Source organism: Camelus bactrianus, chromosome 6, assembly GCF_048773025.1.
Source record: "Camelus bactrianus isolate YW-2024 breed Bactrian camel chromosome 6, ASM4877302v1, whole genome shotgun sequence".
Classification (NCBI taxonomy): domain Eukaryota; kingdom Metazoa; phylum Chordata; class Mammalia; order Artiodactyla; family Camelidae; genus Camelus; species Camelus bactrianus.
In genome coordinates this window covers 86,542,091-86,562,679 of record NC_133544.1, presented here as the reverse complement: position 1 = coordinate 86,562,679, position 20,589 = coordinate 86,542,091, and the positions used below count along the sequence as shown (strand labels likewise).

The window sequence follows — 20,589 nt, the reverse complement described above, 5'->3', positions numbered from 1 at the left end:
TTGGCTGCGCCGACGTCCCGGGGCGCTTGACCCCGGGATGGGGCGGGAAGCCCGGGCGCGGGGCACCCACCTTGGGCGCGCTGCCGAGGCCAGGGGTGGAGAAGGTGGACGCGGGAGTCGGCACGTCGCGAACCCTGATTTCCTGCCGCTTCCCTGCCACCGGGGCTGGGGCAGAGGAGGCGAGGGGCCAAGGAAAACTTTCTTTGGAGTCGCTCTCGGCGTCCCGAAACTTCGTGGCCGGGTGGCCATGGCTGCCAGCTGTCGGAAGCCGGCGCGCGGGGAGGTGTGCGTTCAGGGGCACGGCCCCAGGAGGCGACCGCTTTCTTCCCGCTGGGGAGGTGGGGGCAGCCGCCTGCACCCCTCCGTGCGCGCGCTGCCCGCGCGGCGGACCCCGCTCCTCCCCCGGCAGCGCCGCAGCTGTCCCGCTGGCACCCGCACTCCCGGCAGGGGCGGCGCGGCCGCACAAAGGCAGCGGGGCGCCAGGTAGGGCGAGCACCTGGCGGCGGGCGCGCGGTTGCGAGCCGCGCTGCGGCGGGGCCGCGGGGAGCCACGCCGGCCTGGGCTCCGCGGGGCGCCGGCGCGGAGGGTCTCTGCGCCTACAAGGTCGAGTAAACATACCCCCCACCCCCGCTCCCCGCCCCTTCCCAGGCGCGAGGTGGCTGGCACTTTTCGGGCGTACAGCGAACCGTTCGCACAGGAGGAAGTCAAGTTTTTTGTTCTTGTTCCTTTGGCACTTTGGGAATCTCTGCCAGTGGCTGGCTCTTTCTCCGACTCGCTTCTGACTTTTCCTCTACCCCATCCTCCCCGCCCCCAATAACCTTAGCCGCATCCCTTGGGCTTTGGGGTGGTGCACTTCTCTTGACGAAGCACAAAAGCAAGGACTGTGTTTTGAAGAGATTGGCAGTCCATCAGAGGGGGGAGAAAGTTCTGCTCAAGGCTTCACAGTTTCCACACTTGCTTCTTTTCAGATAATCCGGTTTAGGTGGATGAACTGGTCCTCTTCTGGATTGTTTTGTTGTTTTTTAGTGGCTGTAAAAGTGGTGACCGGTGCAGCGCGAATTTAAAAATCTCAATCCCGCAGGACCAGCCTGAGGGAAACGTAGCGAAGGCCCATCGCGTCCTACACGCGAAACTCAAAAGCAGTCCTTGACCTAGTGCTGTGTTTACGCGAAAGAATGATAAAAAAAAACAACCAACCATACAAACAAACACCTTTAAAAGTGCACTCTTGATCAAAGCTTTTTTTCTTTTCACGTGGTCCAAAATTGTCACCTTTGCCTCTACCTAAGAGGACACTTTATCTGCAAGTAAATTTTCCCTTTCAGTTTTAGGCTATAAGAAGTCACAACACCCCACCTTATTTTTGGAGCCCCCGTAAAGAACCATTTATTTACACTGTGTGTTTGGGTGGAGCTGTTTAATTGGGCCACTGCCTAATTGGCTCCTTGAACGTAAGCAATGTGAGTCTGAGTACTTTAGAATTGCCGTAAGTATTTTCCATGGTTCAATATTTCTTAAAAAAAAAAATCAATATGTTTTATGTGAAGAGCTGAAAGAATCTTCCTGAATTTAAATGCTTGAGTGATACCTTGAGAAAATTAACTTTCCTTTACTTGACTCATTTTTCATACTTGGACAGACTAAAAAGTAGTGTAAGATGCCTTTTCTGGAGACTTCGAAAACTGGACGCTCAACTCGGGCCAGTGCTGTTGAAGTGGTAGTTGGTGAAGTGGGTGCAGGAGAGGCATGTTCTAAGGAAGAGAGTCGTTTTCAGAGTGTGCAGGATGTCTGTGGAAGGACAGGGTGTGACTTACCTGTCGATGGGTTCCCTGCCAGCAGCACAGATGGCCATATTGTGGGCTGCCCGGAGACTATCGGTGCATCCGGTTACGGTTGCTGGGGCCACGATTCCCTGACCTCGCTGTCGTGAAATAGGAGATACCCCCTCTCCATCTACTGAATCTAGAGTAATTTGGCAAAAACTAAGTGAAGCATTTCTGAGAAATGAAGTCCGTGTGGTAGATACATGAAGTTGCCTTAGAACAGAGCATTGGCACCTTAAATCGTCAGAATCCTCAGTTATAGGATTTGCTACCTATAGAAGACCCCTTTCAAGCCAAACGAGGCGTCACTTTGTGTTTCACGTCTGTCTGAGTCTGCCCAGCTGCATCCTTCAGCTGCTTGGAACAGGAAGAGAAGGGCACTGCCTCCAATGGGTGTGGTTGAGTGTTAGCACGAAGAATATAATTCATCAGGCCCTTGGCACCTATACTGTGGGTTTCTCTCTCTTTCTGGGTGTGTGTGTGAGTGAGAGAGAGAGAGATCTTAGGAAATTTGATTGCACATTAGGAGGGCTCTCCACCTGTACCTAAGGCCCTACCAAGACTCACTCAATTGTGATTCATAAGAAGGATTGCCATTTTCTCACTCATGCTTACAGTTCACCTCATATTGTCCTCTTGAAAACTCACTTTGGGACACTTTTCTTCCTCTTTGGAGAACCAAGAACACTATCAGGCAGTAGCAATTTGTTTCTTTTTTTCTTAGGAGATTTGAAGAACTGGGAAGAAAACCCCCGAAATCTCTGCATGTCTTTATAATTTATTGTACATTGGTTAGAAGGGGACAACCATCTCCTCTGACTTTAACTATTTTTTAGTAATACCGAACTAAGATTTCCTTTGTAGAATCTGGCTTTATCATCACCCACAAAAGAAGTTCTGCTTTTGTGGCCATGAGCAGTTTGGATTGTCTAATGGACTGAAACCCATGTGTGTAGTTCTGCCTTGTACTTTGGAGCTAGAAATTATGATTCATAAGGCATTTGTGACTTAGATGTACAGACATATCTGAGTGAATCTGAATTGGCCACCGCCTCAGAATACATTCAAGTTATGTTTCCTTCTTATGGCCATGTTACTTGTGTGTAAACTGCAGCTACTACACATAGAAATACACAGGACTAGATGTGCTAACTTAGAAATCTGATGGCTAGCTGGCGACAAGGTGTAGGTTAAGTTCTTTTGGGTGACGGCACGGCATATATTTAGAAAATCTGTGGAATCCATTTCAGACATGTTGTCTGGGAAGGTACCCATGTCCATCCTCACTGATGAGTTTATCAGATTTCTAGCAGTCTCCTGGCCAAAACAACCCAACGCAAAACCAAAACAGAAAGGAATGGGATGAGAGGTCCAGAAAAGTTTTGATGGAGACAGAGGGGTTAGGGAAAAGAGTGGAGTCCAGGACCTTGTCTAGGGGCCAGTGTGGGTGGGCCCATCTACTGGGAAACTTTTGACAGCCCAGGGCAAGGAGGGAGGCTGGGTGGGGCGGGGAATGGAGAGGATGGAGAAGCGGAGGATGCAGACAATTACAGAAGCTGAAAGCCACTTCCTCCTCAGTTTTCCTGGGGATTTCAGCTTAATCAGTGGTTGCAAACTCACATGTCCCCAGAGGCCAGGGTGCAGTTTTTGATGGGGTGAGGCTGGCCTCTGGAGAGTCAAGACAGAACAGATGCCCATCTGAAAAGGCACTGTTCCTTCCTTGACCCTAGGCTGTGGGTACCATATTACTACATTGTCTGCTTTCTCAAGAGAAGCTGGAAATCTCAATTTTTAGGCCAGACCTGCCAATTTTTAAGTGTTTGGATCATCGCTGAGATGCCAAGCAGCTCAGCAGTTTGCAGCCACTCTGCTGTGAATCTCAGAAGTGGTGTCCCATGAACCACAGTGTTTTCCTGCATTCACTCACCGGTGGGAATGTCTGCACTTGAGCCACATACCCAGTAATGACATTAGATTTTTATTGATGCATCCACGCCTTTCCACTGCGTTTCCCTTCAGAGAGGGAGTTGCCTGGTGTTTTCGGCCCTTGGACTCTCAGAACTAGTAAACAGGGGCAATCTTTGTCCAGCTGCAACCACTTGGAGCTAGTGAAACACCTGTGTAGGTAGTTCTGTGAGTGGCCAGACTGTAAATTGAACTCTTTTTCTTTTTCTTTTTTTTTTTTTTTAACATTTTTTAATTGATTTATAATCATTTTACAATGTTGTGTCAAATTCCAGTGTTGAACTCTTTTTCTTAACCCTTGAACTCCCTCCAGTGGAAATGTACTCCCCCTGCACCCCACAAACCCCGTGCCCTCGCCCACCATATTACACGATGGACCTGTTTTATTAACACTTTCCCAGTTGCATTGTATGAATCTGACGTCTGTTTCAGGGGTTCTCCTTGGGGCTAGATAATGAACTTTTTGATAAATATGACTTGGAATGCAACTTTTTGCTCCTGACAATGTCATGAGCTTGTGAGAGACTAAATAAGAGAGTACTTCTCATTTCCTGACGAGAGGGCTGGATCTCCTTATTTGGTGAGAACGTGGGAAAGCTCTTTTCATCAGCAGAAATATTTTGAAACCTCTATACAAATGCAGAGCTTCATTATTGGATATATAGAAATTATGTACAGTCATGATTTTCCAATATTGGATATATAGAAATTATGTACAGTCATGATTTTCCAAGTGTGTCATCTGCTTTTTTTTTCTTTTTTTTTTGCAAAGAGGCAGCAACTTGTATTTTTATCAGTATGTGATTAAAATGAGTTTCTCCATGGTGAGTTTTTCATATTTCCATTTTTTTTTTTACCTTGCTGGGACTCAATGTTTACAGAACAAATAAGGAGTTAAAGGTTAAATGCCAGAGGTATTAAAAATAAACAGCTTGGCTTTAGAAGCACATTCTGTAATAATGGTAATTTGTTAATTGCATTTTGAATTTCAACTTCAGAATTTATTTTGGCAGAGATGATGGGTTTGGGAGCATTGTGATGCATTTTTTTACATGTCTTGATGACAGCCATACTTGAGAGAAGCAGAACTTATGACTCGTCCCTGAACTCGGGGACATTGGCTTTAATAAGCCATGGACCTTACCCTGTACATCCAGATGAAGTCAGCCTTCCCTTCTGAGTTGTCACCATGGGAACACTGCCATTAACGATGTTCAAAGCACTTCCAAATGGTCATTCAAGAAAATGTTTTTACTTCCTTTATGACCTGAAATGTTAGTGTCCAGCCTGATCGTCCCATCTTACTCACCAGACTTTGCACCAGTCTCCTCTCAGCTGTTTCCGGATGTTACATTCTGCCTCCAAGGAGAAAAAAAATTGGTCCTACTGAAGATGTCAGATAGGTTCTGGGGGCTAAAAAGGAGGTGGTTCTTCCTGGGAATCAGTACTATAAGAACCGCTCTCAGGGGGCCACACTCTCTTAAGTATTTTTGAGCTGTGATATGTTTGTTGAAAATTCATTCATAGACCTTTACAATCATATGCTGCATTGTAGAACATAAGACATATACTGCATTGTAGAAAGCCCAGAATAGGGTTTAGGAGTCTCTCCAGTATAGCACAGGGAAATATATACAAGATCTTGTGGTAGCTCATAGTGGGGAAAAAAAATTGTGACAATGAATATAGATATGTTCATGTATAATTGAAAAATTGTGCTCTACACTGGAATTTGACACAACATTATAAAATGACTATAGCTCAATGAGAAATGTTAAAATAATTAAAAATAAAATAAAAAAAAGAGTCTATCTTGAGTCCTTTTGCTTGGCTTCACAGAAAGGTCTAGAAGGAGCAAATGACTTGCAAAGTCTCAGAGCAAGGTTTTGGGTGATCTGGTGCCAGAATCCAGATTTTCTGATCCTGTTTGATAAGGGATCCTTTCCCCTCCAAACCACAGCAGTGGGTTAGAATCTGGCGTGACCAGGTAGTTTTCTTTCTGGGGCCCTTCAAAAAAGCCTGCTTGGAGATGGAAGATTGTTACTTATTTTTGATTCATTACTGTATCAACTTTAAAAGATTATAAGAAAAAAACTGAGGCCCATTCACCCATCATACTACTACCCTCATACTACTACTACTACCTATCATACTACTACCCTCATCATACTACTACCCTCATTCACCCATCATACTACTACCCTCATACTACTACTCTCATACTACTACCCTCATACTATATTCACCCATCATACTACTACCCTCATGGTAATTATTTTCATGCCTTTGGCTTCTTTTACAGACTATCCAAACTCACATGGTGGTTATGTAGTTGTAATTAGAAGACAAATACACCGTGTGTGTTCTGTTTTTCCCCACTTGGTTTCTAAGTTCTTTTCCTTGGGAAGCAGGGTTATCTTTGCATTTTGGTGGTGGTGTGATAAGCCCGTGTAGCATGATTAACCAGCTTGAATCATAGCGACACGGAGACCTTTCCTCCAGATGCACCAGGGAGTGTCCCTCCCTGCACCAGCTGGAACGGCCCTGCTCAGTGTTGGGCTGCTCAGCCTTCCGTCCTCCTGAGATGTGGAGCACCATCTTTGGTACTGAGTCCAAAGCGGGACCGGCGGGCTTGGGGGCACACCCCACACTCCCAGGTCCTGACCTGAGGTGGGTTCAGCGGGTGTTCCCTGTAGCTGACGGTGCTGACACTCAAATGTGTGACAACAGTCAGTGCTCAGGCCTCTGACTCTAACTCGGCAGATAGGAATGTCCCTGTCAAAGAACCCAAGTGGTTGGAGACCAGGAGCTTTGAACCCCAAAGTGGAGAAGACACAGGAGCTGCAAAGGAGCTTGGCATACATGCCTGGGACGCGGGCATTCTTAACCAGGCGCAGTGGCGACTGCCAGGAAGTCAGAGATGAACTAAGCACCACCTCTGCTTATGAGGTGCTCACAGTCTCGGGGAGAAGTGATAACGAGGGACCTTCATATGGGAGATTTCATTTCATTCTTGCAACCAGTGATGGTTTTTGTTGCCATTCTCAGGCAAGAAGACCGCAGTCTGTAGTGAGGGAAAGAGACTTGTTCAGGGCCACACAGCGTGTATGTGAGGAACCCGGGCTGCTAACTTTGTACTCTTTCAGAAGCAGTGAAATACACTGTTTCTGAATTTGAAATTTCTGGCTCTAGGTTTCTGTATAACACGTCCATCACTTCACATACTCCTGAGGGAAAACAAGGGTTGTTTGTTTGTTTGTTTGTTTGTTTGAAGTCTGTTTTAAAGTCTGAGCCTTAACTTACTTGTCTCAGGATTTTTGCATATCACATTTGGGACTAGATGATATCACACTGCAATCAAGCATAGAAGTAAAAGTCATGCTACAAAGCTCTCTGATTTCAGTTTAAAAAATAAAAAATAAGGGAAACAAGATAACCATGAGAAACTCAGCCCTTGAGTCCTTAAGTACATGACAGAAAACAAACAGAAAAATTAGGATAGCGTATCACTAGTCTCTTAGCAATTTAATTGGTGTGACCAGCATTTGATGTTGACATCAATTGAGCATAACATTACTTGCTAACAGAATGATTTGGACAGTATCGTTGTCTGATTCTAAAGAATTTTCAACAACAAAAAAATTAGGGTGGTTTTTAGTGTCCCAATTAGATATGGAGCTTTGTTACAGGACATTTTGGATTTGAATGTAGAAGCATCTTGGAAACTATTTTGGAGTATGAATTAAGATGGCACCTCCAAGACTTCGGGATGCTCTGATGCAGAAATAGGTCTGCAGAATGATGGCAATTCTCCTTCCTCAGATTGTCTGAGATTCTTAACATTTGGCGGTGTCCCGAGGCCCTCTGAAACTATGTTGGAAGCCATTGACGTGTTTCCTGACAGTGTTTGTAACAACAAAGAAAACCCGAACCAGACAAAAAGGAACAATCTAAATATCCGTTAGTAGATAAATGCATGAACACATGTGACTTGTTGATAACAGGGAATCAGTGTGGCTATATCTCACAAAGGTCGTGTTTGGTTTAGAAGCAAGTTGTAGAGAGATCCATGTAAAGTCATTTAAGAAAAATTTCAAAACATAGAACAAGGCTATCTCTATTGTTTGAGGGTATATATTCATATATGTATATATTTATGTATATATTCTTTTAAAAATACAAGTTGATGGGCTAGAAAGATAACAGATTCAAGCTGCTGAAGGGGGAAGGAGGAAAAGAGAGAACTGAGGTCAGCGGACTACCTTTAACTCTATTAGGAATGTTTTATTTGCTTTATGCATTAAAATCCAAAGCAAACAGGATAAAAGAGTATCATTAATTCTGGGCAGTGTGGACATAAATATTTCTGTTATTGTCCGTAGTTTTAACATCTTGCAATTAAGAAAAAAATACATGAACACAATTGTTCATTAAATTTTAGGCAGTACACAGACCTCCAAAGTCCATACAGAATCACTCCCAGAGTTGTAGCAAACGTTGTCTCGAGGTGAATCTTAGGGAGTAAGGTCAATTTTGGGTCTATGTCAGGTTATTTTAGTGACAGCTGACATAGAATCAAATCATTAGTAATGTTTCAATTACATTATGTAAAATTCCATTAGGGATTATGTCTCAGGATGTTCAGAACCTCTTAAGCATCTCTTTCTCACCGTTTCTTACCTTGTTATGTCTGTTAAGTTGTGGAGTAATTAACTGCCCCAGAACTTGGTGGTTTAAATAGTAAAGATTTATTATTTTTCGTGATTTCGTGCATTGGCTGGGGGAGTTCTGGGCTGGACCGGCTCAGCTGATCCCTGTGGGCAGCTGGTGCCGTGGCTGGGGATGGATGAGCTGGGATGGCTCACGTGTCTGGTAGTTGGCCCCGTTTCAGTTGGGGCAATGGAGATGACTTGGCCATGTGTCTCTTTCACAATAGGCTAGTCCTGGCTTGTTTACATAGCAGTGGTCACAGGGTTCCCAAGAACAGCAAAAGAGAAAGCAAGCTACCATCCATGCACAAGCATTTTTTAAACCTCTGCTTACATCATGCTTGATGTCCCCCTGGTCAAAGCAAGTCACATGGCCACCCTCAGGGTTAGCATGGGAGAAGATACCTTCGAACTTAGAAGGTACAGTTCCCACCCTCAGCCTTTTCTTTCAGCTTGCCTCAACTGGGTGAATGCTTTGGGGCTGGAATAGATTCAGTGGCAAGTCCCGTTTTCCCAGCTGCTCCTATGAGCTGTGTGTTCAGAAGCCCCCATTGCTCCTCATACATCCACTGCTGTTTTCCCATAGCATGAGGAATTAAAATTGTAGTTCTTTTGTATTATGTAGCCTCAGTATGATTTTAAAATTGCTGTTTTTGCTGGGGAAGAAAAGTAAAAGCAGAAACTAACAAGAAGGAAAAATCTTTTTTTTTTTTCCTTTTTCCTTCTGGTAAAGGGAGCTTTGTCAAAATAAGCATTTCATAATTAAGTCCAAGCTTAGAGAGCAGTGAATCATGCCAAACCAGACCTGGCTGGATGGCCTGCTGGACAGAAGGGTGGAGCAGCACTGTTTGGAACAGGTGAGGACAATACTGTTCACTGCCTTGTTGGCCGGCTCCGAAAGACGTCCTTCACACACTCCAAAATACTTTTTTGTCTTGGATTAAAGTCATGTCTTTTGTACTGCCTGATGATTCCCAGAATAACCCACATTGGTGTCACCTCCATGTTCTGTGAGCCACAGACTGTCCTTTTTGCGGGCTCCTGACCAAGACGGAATCGAGTAGGGCTAACTTAGTTTTGTGCACAGGTCTCAAGAAAAAAAAAATCCATTAACGTATGGATCTTTCCCTTTGAGTTTCCCTTTCACCTTCTCTTTTTAAACTTTTTTTTTCTTTCTGAGGGTGGAGGAGAATTAGGTTTATTTACCTTTTTAAAATTTATTTTAATGGAGGTACTGGGGATTGAACCCAGGACCTTGTGCATGCTAGGCATGCACTCTTACCACTGAGCTAGACTCTACCCCCCTCAACCTTCTCTTTTTAAATGGAAAAATTTTAACTGCACAAATGGGGAGAAAATTCATCCCCCAACTTCAACGACTGACAGCTCATAGCCAATCTTATTTCCTCTGTTTTGCTAATATGATGCATCACATTGATTGATGTGCAGATGTCGAGCTATTCTTGCATCCCTGGAATAAATGCCACTCGCTCGCGGTGTATGATCCTTTTACTGTGTTATTGAACTCGGTTTGCTAGTATTTTGTTGAGGGTTTTTGCATCTATGTTCATCAGGGATATTGCACTATAATTTCCTTGTTGTGTTCTTGTCTGGTTTTAGTATTAGGGTAATGCTGGCCTTGTAAAATGAGTTTGGAAGTGTTCCTCCCTCTTCTATTTTTGAGAAGTATTTGAGAGGATTGGTATTAATTCTTCCTTAAATGTTTGGTAGAATTCACCGGTAAAGCCATCTGGTCTTGGACTTTTCTTTGTGGGGAGTTTTTGGATTACTGATTCAGTCTCTTTACTAGTAATTGGCCTGTTCAAATTTTCTATTTTTCCTTGATTCAGCCATGGTAGGTTGTATGTTTATAGGAATTCATGTGTTTCTCCTAGGTTGTCTTAATTTTTTGGCATGTAATTTTTCCAATCTTATTTTTCTCAATTATCACCTTCCCTTGGTTTATTTTGAAGCAAGTCCTACGTCTCATATCATTTCATCCTAACTACCTCTTGTGTTACATTGAAATTTAAATAATGCAAAAACCTCAGCTCTCAGCTCTTGATACAACCTACTCCTTGGGCTGGAAGGAGGGGTGTACCCCCTTGGTGTATAGAACCCCTTTGGTGCACAGAACCAAAGTAAGTAGCTTCCCTTTGACTCTTAGTTTTACAGAATAAGGTAGACATCTCCAGGCACTGGGGGGACTCCTTCAAGTTTGGCCTGATCTCATCCGCAGGAGCATCTGGCAGTGATATCTCGGCATCCACAGTTTTGGTGTGCAGGGCAGGGGGTGGCCCCCACCCTATAATCCTAGCTCTACTCAGGCACGACCTTTAGGTGTGATTTGCAGAGAGCTAGTTCATGCTTGTTCGTCTGTTCATTCCTTCTCATACACACCGGTATCATGGTGATGGCTATGCAAATAATGCTTGTCTCTTTCAATGCTCAGTTACCTTTAAACAGAATGTCAAGATGAGAAATGTCCTAGAGACTTCTTGGAGGCAGAGAATGGGGTCGGGGAGGGCAGTGGTGCTTTGAAATTGTATGCTGAAGTTTGTGCCTGTCTCCTTGTGTGCATTTTTCCCCGGGAAGAAGAACCCTAAGTCCCTAAACTGGTCCATGGCCTCCCCAAATGACTCTCTGAAGTTTAGAGAATTTAAGTAGCCTGACCAAGGTCACTCACCAAGTTAATAGAAGATGTGGCCTTAGACTACGAGTCTCTTGTCCAGGGACCTTGGTCTAAAACCTCCTTTTACTGGAAATGTTTGAAAAGCAAATATAATAAATCTTTAGAGAGAAGGGAAGTTGAAAGTACTGAGTTAAAATAATTCTTTGTAAGATTCCCAGAGACACTAAACCACTATAAGTTACCATGTGGCAATGGTAAGTGTTATTGACTGACAATTAACTTGATTTTTCAGAATAGTTATAAAGCACTGGTCTTGTATTTATTAGCTTTTCATATTCTCCTGTGATCACGAAGAGCAATACGTCCCATACAGACTTCAAATATAAATCAAGGGCGTAATGTTTTGACTTTTATGTAAATAGTTGAAAGCTCCTTATTTCCCTGGTGGGGCTTCATTGTTCTTTCATTATAAAATTAACATTTACTAATTGAGGACACGTAATAAGAAGGAAATGACTGGACTTTGGGACAGAGTTCTGTGCTCTGTTTCTATTCTATAGGACAAGGGCTTGGGGTGTAGGAAAAAAATTGGAATTTCCATAGCCTCTTCCTTCTAGCTCTTTTTCACTCCTGCCCCCAAGCCCCAGCTACATTCTCCATCTATCTCTCAACCTGTCCTTCCCCACAAAGCTCTTGCCCTTCTAGACTCTTCTAGGCAGGAAATACGTAGTTTGCACCTGCTTACACGTGAGCACACGTAATTAAGGCTGCCAAAAGAAGAGGGGCGCTCTCCTCCCCCCTTGGGACCCTCCTTCTCCCAGGAGCCCTGCTTGGCACCTCTGTGGCCAGTGGGGACTCAAGCATTGTCTGCTGTACAGAGACAACAAGGCACTGTCACCTTTTAGGGGGCTGTGAATCAGTCTTCAGTGTTTGTGGCAGTTGTATGTAAGTGTCAGCTGGCACAGGTGTATTTTATATGCCCTCAATATGCGATGTACAGAATCGCAAGATTCCACCACCTGCCAAGGCCCATGGATTTCCCCCGTGCAGCGTGGCTTCCTCCTGCCTCTTTGCCTCTTCTCTCACCTAGGTCACCTGGCCAAGTTCAGCTACTTGCTTTGCCCCTTGCAGGCTTGGATAGTCTCACCGTTGGCTGGTGTCTGGCAGCCATCAATTTCTTCCCCTTCCCCATCCCCATGGTCTAATTCTCCATTTAGATCAGCCCCACTTCCACCTTCTTAAATTTCATGGTTGGAAGTTATCGTCAAAATCCCAGAGCTCTTTATCTGCAAAGATCTCATGATTGTTTGTGGGCCTTTTATAGGCCCTCTGTTTATTATTATTTGTATTATTTTTAATTGTCCCTTCTTGTTCATCTTTGGGTCTCACCCCCATTCTGTGACTTGCCATACTAGGTCTGTACAGTACTTTTCTAAAACCTAGTATTGGAGGGAAAAAGCTTGCATTTCCTTCTGCTGTGTGTGAGTTAGACATTCGGTAAACCTGCTCCCCAGGTCTTTATCTTGAGGGACAAAAAAGTAGAGTGCAGAGCTGCCAACACAGTGAGGCACTCTTCAAATGCGCTCCAGTTTCCGAGGCTCTTGGTCGCTCAGCTAATGGAATGAAACGGGAGGAGTGAATCCATGAAAGCGCCCTGCAATTCAAATGTCACTGGAGCTTTGATTTTAGTGGGAATGCTGGAGGTGTCTGATGGAGGTGTCACTCCCCACTTCATTCAGCGTGCCCTTTGGAGAGATGGAACGGTGAGGACAGGAAGGGGGAGAAGCATAGGGATGCTGAAAAGGGCACCTGAAAAACTGAGCGGCTGCTTCACAGAAGGTGGGAGAGGCATTCTGCCCATTGTCTTGTCTGTCTTCACTCGTCAGCCAGCTATAATGTTGAAACCAGGGCAGACAGCCTTCCCCTGCAACTGTTTCTGAGTCTGTGGAAATAGTTCTCCCAGAAAACGGAATCTATTGTGTAGGTTACCAGTGATTTTCACAAGCGTGGATGTTTAAGGCATAGGCAGAGATAATAGCTGGGAGAAAGGGTTGAATGAATTTGAAACGGGATTTTGAAGCAGACAGTCTGCTTTTTTATTGCATGTGGTTTTGGAGGACAGGTTGAATTCAGATGTTTAAAAATCCACGGGGCATCCGAATCCTGGTAAATTCAAACCGTCCCTGTGAAGTCTTTGTACTAGAAGTAATCCGCTAACAAAATATGCCAATTGGTAGTTTGAGGTTTTTGGAGGGTGTGTTTTCCAGACAGCTCCAGGTGGATAGGTGAGGTGGTCTGAGGTCTCAGAGTGTGGAACTGGCCTCCGAGGTGAGGTGGAGGGGAAAGGGAGACGTCCAGGTAACTCATGGGGTCTGGGAAGATAAATGATCAGCAGTGAGAACATTTTGAGAGAGGAGTTTTAAGTGGCTTGCAGACCAGGAACGGCAGGGTTGAGACAACACACAAGGCAAGTTGGGGCCCTCCTGCCAATGGGAGGTTTCCGAGTGATATTATTTCATGAAATGTTTATTGTTCTGTCCTGCTGGGCTGTAAACTCCTTAAGGGGACACTGTGTCATGCTGAGTTTTGTCTTTCCATCAGCTGCCATGACGTCTGGCACAGGGTAGAATCAGCGAGTTTGTTGAATTGAACCAGCTGTCCCCACTTGACCGCAAGTGCACGAAGTACCGAAACCTTTCCAGGGCAGCAAGGTGGTAGCAACCCAGCCGCCAGTAACGAGTGATTAATGAGAACCGGGGAGTCACGGTAGACCAGCTAATAACAGATTGCAAACTGGAAGTGCTTTCCAAAGATAAAAATACCCCCCAGATAAACTCAGTCGGGCTTCCTTTCGCCTCTTCTTGTAATACAACAGGATATTAACAAATTCAACTGGGCTCCTGCAGAAGCCAGAGACTGAGCAGGGAGCTGGAATGGTTTCTAGGTCGCACTCTCCCTTTATTCCAACCTTCTTAACTGAGACCAGGGGAGGCGAGGTGATTGCAGAAGGCCACACAACCAGTCCCAACTTGTCCCCTCAGGGGTGGTGCAGAAATGGAACAGAATTCACCAGGACCCTTCCTGATGTAAAGTTCCCAGCTCCAGAGGGAACCTTTCCAAATCGGGAGTGACCTGTGACCTCTATTTAGGACTTTTCTCCGCTGGTTCAGGGGAGTGGTTGGACTGGTTTTGGTGATATTAACGATCACTGCCAGATTAACAGACAGGATAAGAAGGTTCTGCTTATTCAGCTATGTGGGCCTTCAGAGTGTAGTATTTCCTGACAACATTTTTATCTGTCTTGGTTTCAGGAGGAGAATTTAATGCTTTTGTTTCTTGTTAATCAGACTCGCCACTCACCTTTCTGAGTGGGCCCTGGATTTGCGCGCCTCCAAAGGCCAGATGGTCTCCAAGGAGACATGCTAATGGCTTAATTGTTTTGTTTATTTTGCTGCTCACAAATTCCAGTTGCTTCGTTTGCATGAAGAGAGAGTTAGAACTTCTTTCAGGAGTGCCTTGGCATTTCCTTTGGTTTTGAATGGCTCTTAATGTTTGCTCCTAACGTTTTTTTGAAAGGCCGGTCAGTCTTTAGTGATAGGTGTGGCTTTCTCTAAATAGGAGTTTTTCTGGGTGTGGGTTAAAGAAAGTGAGAGAAAGGGAGAGGATTTTTAAAAAATTGCTTACACTCTATATGTACAACAAATGAAGATTATTTTGGAGGCTGATGTTTATGTGATTTTTGTTCACTTGGCTCCCATACTTTAGTTTGGGGGGTTAAAAGGTTAATGAATGCAAGAGAATGTTGATGCTTAGCCTGGCAAAGCTATGCATTTACAGAGCTGTGGTTTGCTTTTCAAAATGTAGAAACGGAGAGGTTTGCCTCCTCACCTATGACAAAGAATTCCTAGTATAAAACTATTCTGGTTCATAAAGTAAATGCATTTTCCCAAGTTCGGGGTAAATGACACGTTTTAGATCAAACAGCTTTATAATGCATTAGGGGAGTAATTTTCAATGCGGGGTGGAATAATCTGACTTGGGAAAGGGAAATGTGAATGTTGAAGAACCTTAAATAGACTAGTGTTGGTTAAATCTATTCCTCTTAGAAAAGAAATGCTTTCCTTCCCTGCAAGCTAGAGTTTGGGAATTTCAGAGCTGGGAAATCATGTAGTAGATCTTAATATTATAAATCACTCAGACAGATACAAGATAATGCTATTTTTGGACATGTTTGTAGTAATGCAGGATGGTCGCAGGAAAATGGGGCACAAGAGGATGGACACGTCCCAGGTCTCAGGCAGGTCCCTGGGGCGTGCGCCCTGCCAAGTGAGGGTCCTTGGCTTCACACGGGAAAGAATTCAAGAGTCCAGCCGTAGTAGAGTGGAGGGAGACTTATTCAGGGCGATACACACTCCAGAGAGTGTGGGCCGTCTCAGAAGGTGAGAGGGAGAAAGGCAGCGAGGTGTGGGGATGGTTAGGTTTTATGGGCTGAGTCATTTCATACGCTAACAGGTGGGAGGATGATTCCAACTGTTTTGGGGAAGGGGTGGGCACTCCCAGGAATTGGGCCGCCGCCCACTTTTTGGCCTTTTATGGTTAGACTCAGAACTGTCATGGCACCTGTGGGGGTGCCATTTACTACACTCACGTACTATGAGGAGCGTATAGGGAGGTTCAGGGTCTACTGGGAGTTGAATCTTCCACCATCTTGGGCCTAGTCAGGTTCTAACCAGCTTCTGTCCTGTCCTCAATTGCTGTGTTGTTCTTTTAATGGTTGTGCCTGCCCCCTTCCCTCCTGTCTCAGGATTATATGATGATGAAGATTTCTCTAGTTCGAGGGTGTTCTGGGCTTTTCCATCTCAGTACTTCCCCCTGGAGGCCTTGGCATTTGTGGGGGGTGGGCAGGCATGCTTCTGTGAACAGTTACCCACACCGTCAAGGAGATGAGAGCCTACGGTTGGAATGAACAGCTACTGAGGACCCTCTCTGTGCTGCCCAGCACCTCTTTTGAGGTAGGTATTATTTTTCTTGGTTTACAGAAGAGGAAACAATGCATGAGTGAGGTGACCTTCTAAAGGTCATGCATCTGAAAAATGTCAGAGGAGGGATTTAAATTCAAGGTCACCTGAATGGGCATCGCCTGGGATGTTATTAGAAACTGCAGAACTTCAGGCCCTAACCTGAGATCTACCGATTCTGAATTTGTATTTTAACAAGATTTCTAGGTGACTGCAAAGCACTAGTTCAGGGGAACACTGTGGTCCAAGCAAGGTAAAATAACTCTGAATACATCCCCAGGGGAATTCTGAAGCTTGTCCTCCAGGATATCATCTTTCAAGGACGAGGATGCAGCTAAAGGCCCCGAGCTTTCAGGAATGCAGTCAATCTTCTCTGATTATCCTGTTGGAGCAGAAATGACACGGCCGGGCTCGGGAGTGCGACTGAGGGAGAGTTTTCTCCCAGGCATTTCTGGAGTCAGCTGTCCTTAAGTAGATGCACGCAACAGTGGTTGTCTGTAATGGGCCTGGAAAACCTCCACCCAGAGTATCTCCTCCAGGGCCGCTGTTGACAGTGAGCTTTCTTCCTTTGCTGATCTGTCTGAACCACTGCACTTGTCCATTAGTAACCCTTCACCGTGAACTAGTCTGCCCAACCTTCTAAAGCTGCCCAAGAGCAGATTTTGTCAGTCTGGAGAAGGAAAGAAGGGATCCAGACTGGGGAATATCAGTAGCATGAAATCAGAGAGGAGCATTGAAGAAAGCCCAGCTTCCAGAATGTTCCAATCCTGGGGCTGGAGAAAGTGGCTTAACCTTCCACTGGTTTTCCTTTTAGTGTTCCCCTGGACACCTAGGCTGGAGACATCAGGGCCCTTGTCTGTCCTCTTCCCTTCCAGATTCCTGTTGGTTCTCAAGCCCCAGGAGTATGTCCTCACACTACGGTCCCTTCCTTTTCACACTGTCGCCTAGTTGGAACCTGCTTTTTCTTACACTGGGACCATCACAAGAATTTTTAAAGTGATCTTCATTCCTCCAAGACCTTGTCATTCACAGAAACAGCATTGCCAGAATCATCTTCCTGGTAAAGACAGCTTTGCACCTGTCACTCTCACTCAAAACCCCTCCGCTCTTACTGAGAATAGGCTTAAGCCCAAAATGCAGTACTGTCTCAAGTCTATTCCAGGCTGCCTCTGTCCAACTCTTGTTTTTCAGTCGTCCTTCTAGAAAGTGGAAACTCCATGAGGGCAGCCCGAATGCTAGTCCTATTAGCTCCTGGCATAGTGCCTGCATACTACAGGTGCTCAATAAACACTGATTGATTGACTGACTGAAAATGAGCTGATTCTCATGTTCATATTTAATAGCCTGGCTAGAGTACACTCCTTGGTCAGGCCATTTTCCATGACTGGACTTCCCTTGCCGTTTATTGGAATCCTTTGAGGTCCAAGTAAAGGGCTTCTCATTTCCTGGAAACCTTTGATTTCTCTCACTGAGATCATTCCTTCTTCATAGCCTAGTCCATGTCTTGGAGTTATTTATCTGGTATTTAATTACATGTAATTTTGCATTGCTATCTGTTGTGTTATGAGTCATAACTGCCCAGATAGACTCTAAGCCCCTTGAGGTCAGAAATGATTTCCATTTCTTGATACTCCTCAGAACTTCCATCTTTCCCTTTGATTTTTCCACGTTCCTGTATGTTCTCCTCATTGCCTGGGCATTCACAGCTTTTCCACAGACTCCTGTTGGGCTTGTGGATCCAGCGTCCCGACCACCCCCCACCCGCAGGAATGCCTGTGGTCCCTGGGGGCAGGGACTGCGTCACGTGGTTCGTCTTGGCTCCGTCTTTAGTTTGTTGACTGATGGATGCTAAAAACTCTGTCCTTTTGAATTTTATCTCCATTCTTTTCCTTTTGCTCCATTCTTGGAACTCCAGTTTTCATCCTTCTGCAAGTGTGATCCCAGTTAATGCTGCCATGACTCAGTGTGTCCTCCAGCGAGGGTGTGAAGGTGACTCAGGAGCCATCGCAAGTAGCCATTATGGATCTGCTGCACCCTGAGAGGGAGGCAGAAGCCTGCCTGGTGATCAGGAAAGAGGTGCCCCCTCTCCCCTCCCAATGTTTCCTGGAACTGAGGGAACAAATTATTTAACTCTCTGTACTTCAATTTAATTCTTTTCAAAAAGGAAATAAGAATAGTTTTCATTCTTTAAAAAAAATTTTTTTTGGTGGTAATTAGGTTTGTTTGTTTGTTTGTTTGCTTGTTTAAATGGAGGTGCTGGGGATTGAACAGGAACTTAGGGCTGCTAAGTATGTGCTCTACCACTGAGTTGTACCCTCCCCGCTTCATTCTTTTTCTAGAGGTGATACGTTTGAGTATGAACAAGAACATTATAATATGCTTTGAATCCAGTCACTGATACTATGTAAAGTATCACAACCCAGGCACTGGCTGAAGCTCTATACGCCTTCTGGCTCTCCTGCCTCCCCCTAAAGTTGGAAGCAACCATTCCCAAGCCTTTTTATAACAAACTTGTTAAAGTCCTGGCTCACTAAACTTTAGGGAAACCATACCACTTACCTTCAGTCTCTTAACAAATTGTCTTTGAGTTAGTTACATGCTGCCCGGTAAGGAAATACATCAAAATTGGGAACAACTGAGTAAGATGAGAAATGTTTCAGGAAACCCGACCCATCTCTGCTTGCTCTTCCCAGCTTGAAACTTTCACATCCACTGGTTTGGGGAGGGACGAATGGCAGAGATGAGAGATCACAGAAGGAAATGAATTAGTGTGTATTCGTTGAATTTGGAGGGGGCAGCTTGCCTATTTGAAAAGTTCTTGGCAAAATGTCCCGTCACCCTCCTTTCTAATTGGCAGGGGAATTTAAAGTGGGCTTATTGCATTTGAATTTTCTGAATAGAGTGAATTCAGTTCCCCCTTTTGTATGTGGTACAGATTGTTGGAAGTGCATTACTGGGCTGGGGAAAGGCATCCGTTTCTGCCTTATCCCAGGGCTGGAGGAAAGACAGCCTTGTCTAGAAGTGTGATGAACACATGGTTATGACAATTTCATACACACGACAGAATCTTCTGTTAGAAGATTATAATTGCAGGAAGAAATAATAAAGGAGGCATATTTATATGCGTGTGTGTATAGTATATATTTAGATGTTCATATTGAGAGGTTGTGGGAGGAAAAGTGAAGTAATTCATTGCTAACCTAGGGTTTCTGATGGTCCTTTTTCTCCCCTCTCCTCTGCCTGGGTGCCCTCTCTTAGGTAACTTTCTAGATGTAGGCTCAACAAAATCCCATCCCCTCAGACAACCCTTCCCAGACAGACTCCTTCCTCTTCCATGTGTCCACAGCACCTTGTCTGAAATGCTCTCAGCTCATACGTCCTGGGTTACCTTGCAGAACAATTAGGATTCCCGTGTCTCATTAAGATGTGGAACTCGGGGAGCAGGGGTTATTTCTGGGCATTGCCTGTGATCTCAATCTAGTTTAGAAGCACCTGTGGAGCTTTAAAAAAAAAAAAAAAAAAGTCAAGCCCTGGACTCCATCCTAGACCAGTTGAAATCAGAGTTCCTGGGGGTGGATCTCAAACACAACTGTAGTACTTCTCAAAGTTTCCTGGGTGATTCCTTAAGGCAGCCAGTGTTGAGAGCCACCATTAGCAGATACTTGAAAACTGACGACTGTGCCGTAATTTGGTGAAGCACGAAGTGCAAACTGATCAGGATGTATTTTTGCCATGCTGCTGAGCTTAAGAGGTTTGGTGGGGGCTTTTGATGGGGGAAGGGGGAAGGGGTGGGGGGTATTTTAATACAGCCGACTTCTGTAAAAAAAAAAAAAAAAAGGGACTAGTTCCTAGGGGACTTTACAAAAGGAGAACCGTTGTATGAACAGCACTTGGGGGTCTTCTGTGTCGTCAAGGCTGCAGCAGCCTAGCTAATGCCTTGCAATCTGAATCCTCCTGCCCGCTCCCCACCAAGACCAGAGGCCTCCAAAACATGGCGGGGTATCATATCCACCTGGGGGGGTGATTCAGCAGGTTTGGGGTGAGGCTCAGGAATCTGTTTTTTACAAGGGTTCCAGGTAATTCCACTTTCCCAGTGGCCGCTGCTCTGCGGTTTTGGAAGATGCTGTGGGTCTGGTATCATTAAGCAGTGGGTCTTTTTTTTCTTTTTTTGGTCTTTCCTAGATTGCCTTTCTTACCCCCAACTTTATATAGTCATATACGTATTTCCTCTGCAACTTTTCTATGTTTTCAAAGTTAACTCCTCATATCATCTGAAACTTACTTCTCTGGCGTGAAGGGACCACACCATATGACTTTTCCCAAATGGATGTTTAATGGTTGTAAAAATAAATAAGGCATTCTTCATGCTGTGTTCTGAAGTGCCACCTTGATCCTACATTAAATTCACGTGTGTAATTTGTTCCTGGCATCTTCTCTTCCTT

At 44.8% G+C, this 20,589-nt stretch overlaps 1 protein-coding gene and 1 long non-coding RNA gene across 2 annotated transcripts in view; both read left to right on the top strand.

Moving 5' to 3' along the window:
* MYO1E (myosin IE) overlaps positions 1 to 20,589 on the top strand; it is a 190,495-nt gene that overhangs the window by 399 nt on the left and 169,507 nt on the right. The window lies entirely within an intron of this gene.
* Positions 2 to 20,589, top strand: part of LOC141577979 (uncharacterized) — a 64,397-nt gene continuing 43,809 nt past the window's right edge. Inside the window, exon 1 of the long non-coding RNA XR_012507696.1 lies at positions 2 to 19,898. This is a non-coding gene — a long non-coding RNA (uncharacterized LOC141577979). The remainder of the gene's footprint in view (positions 19,899 to 20,589) is intronic.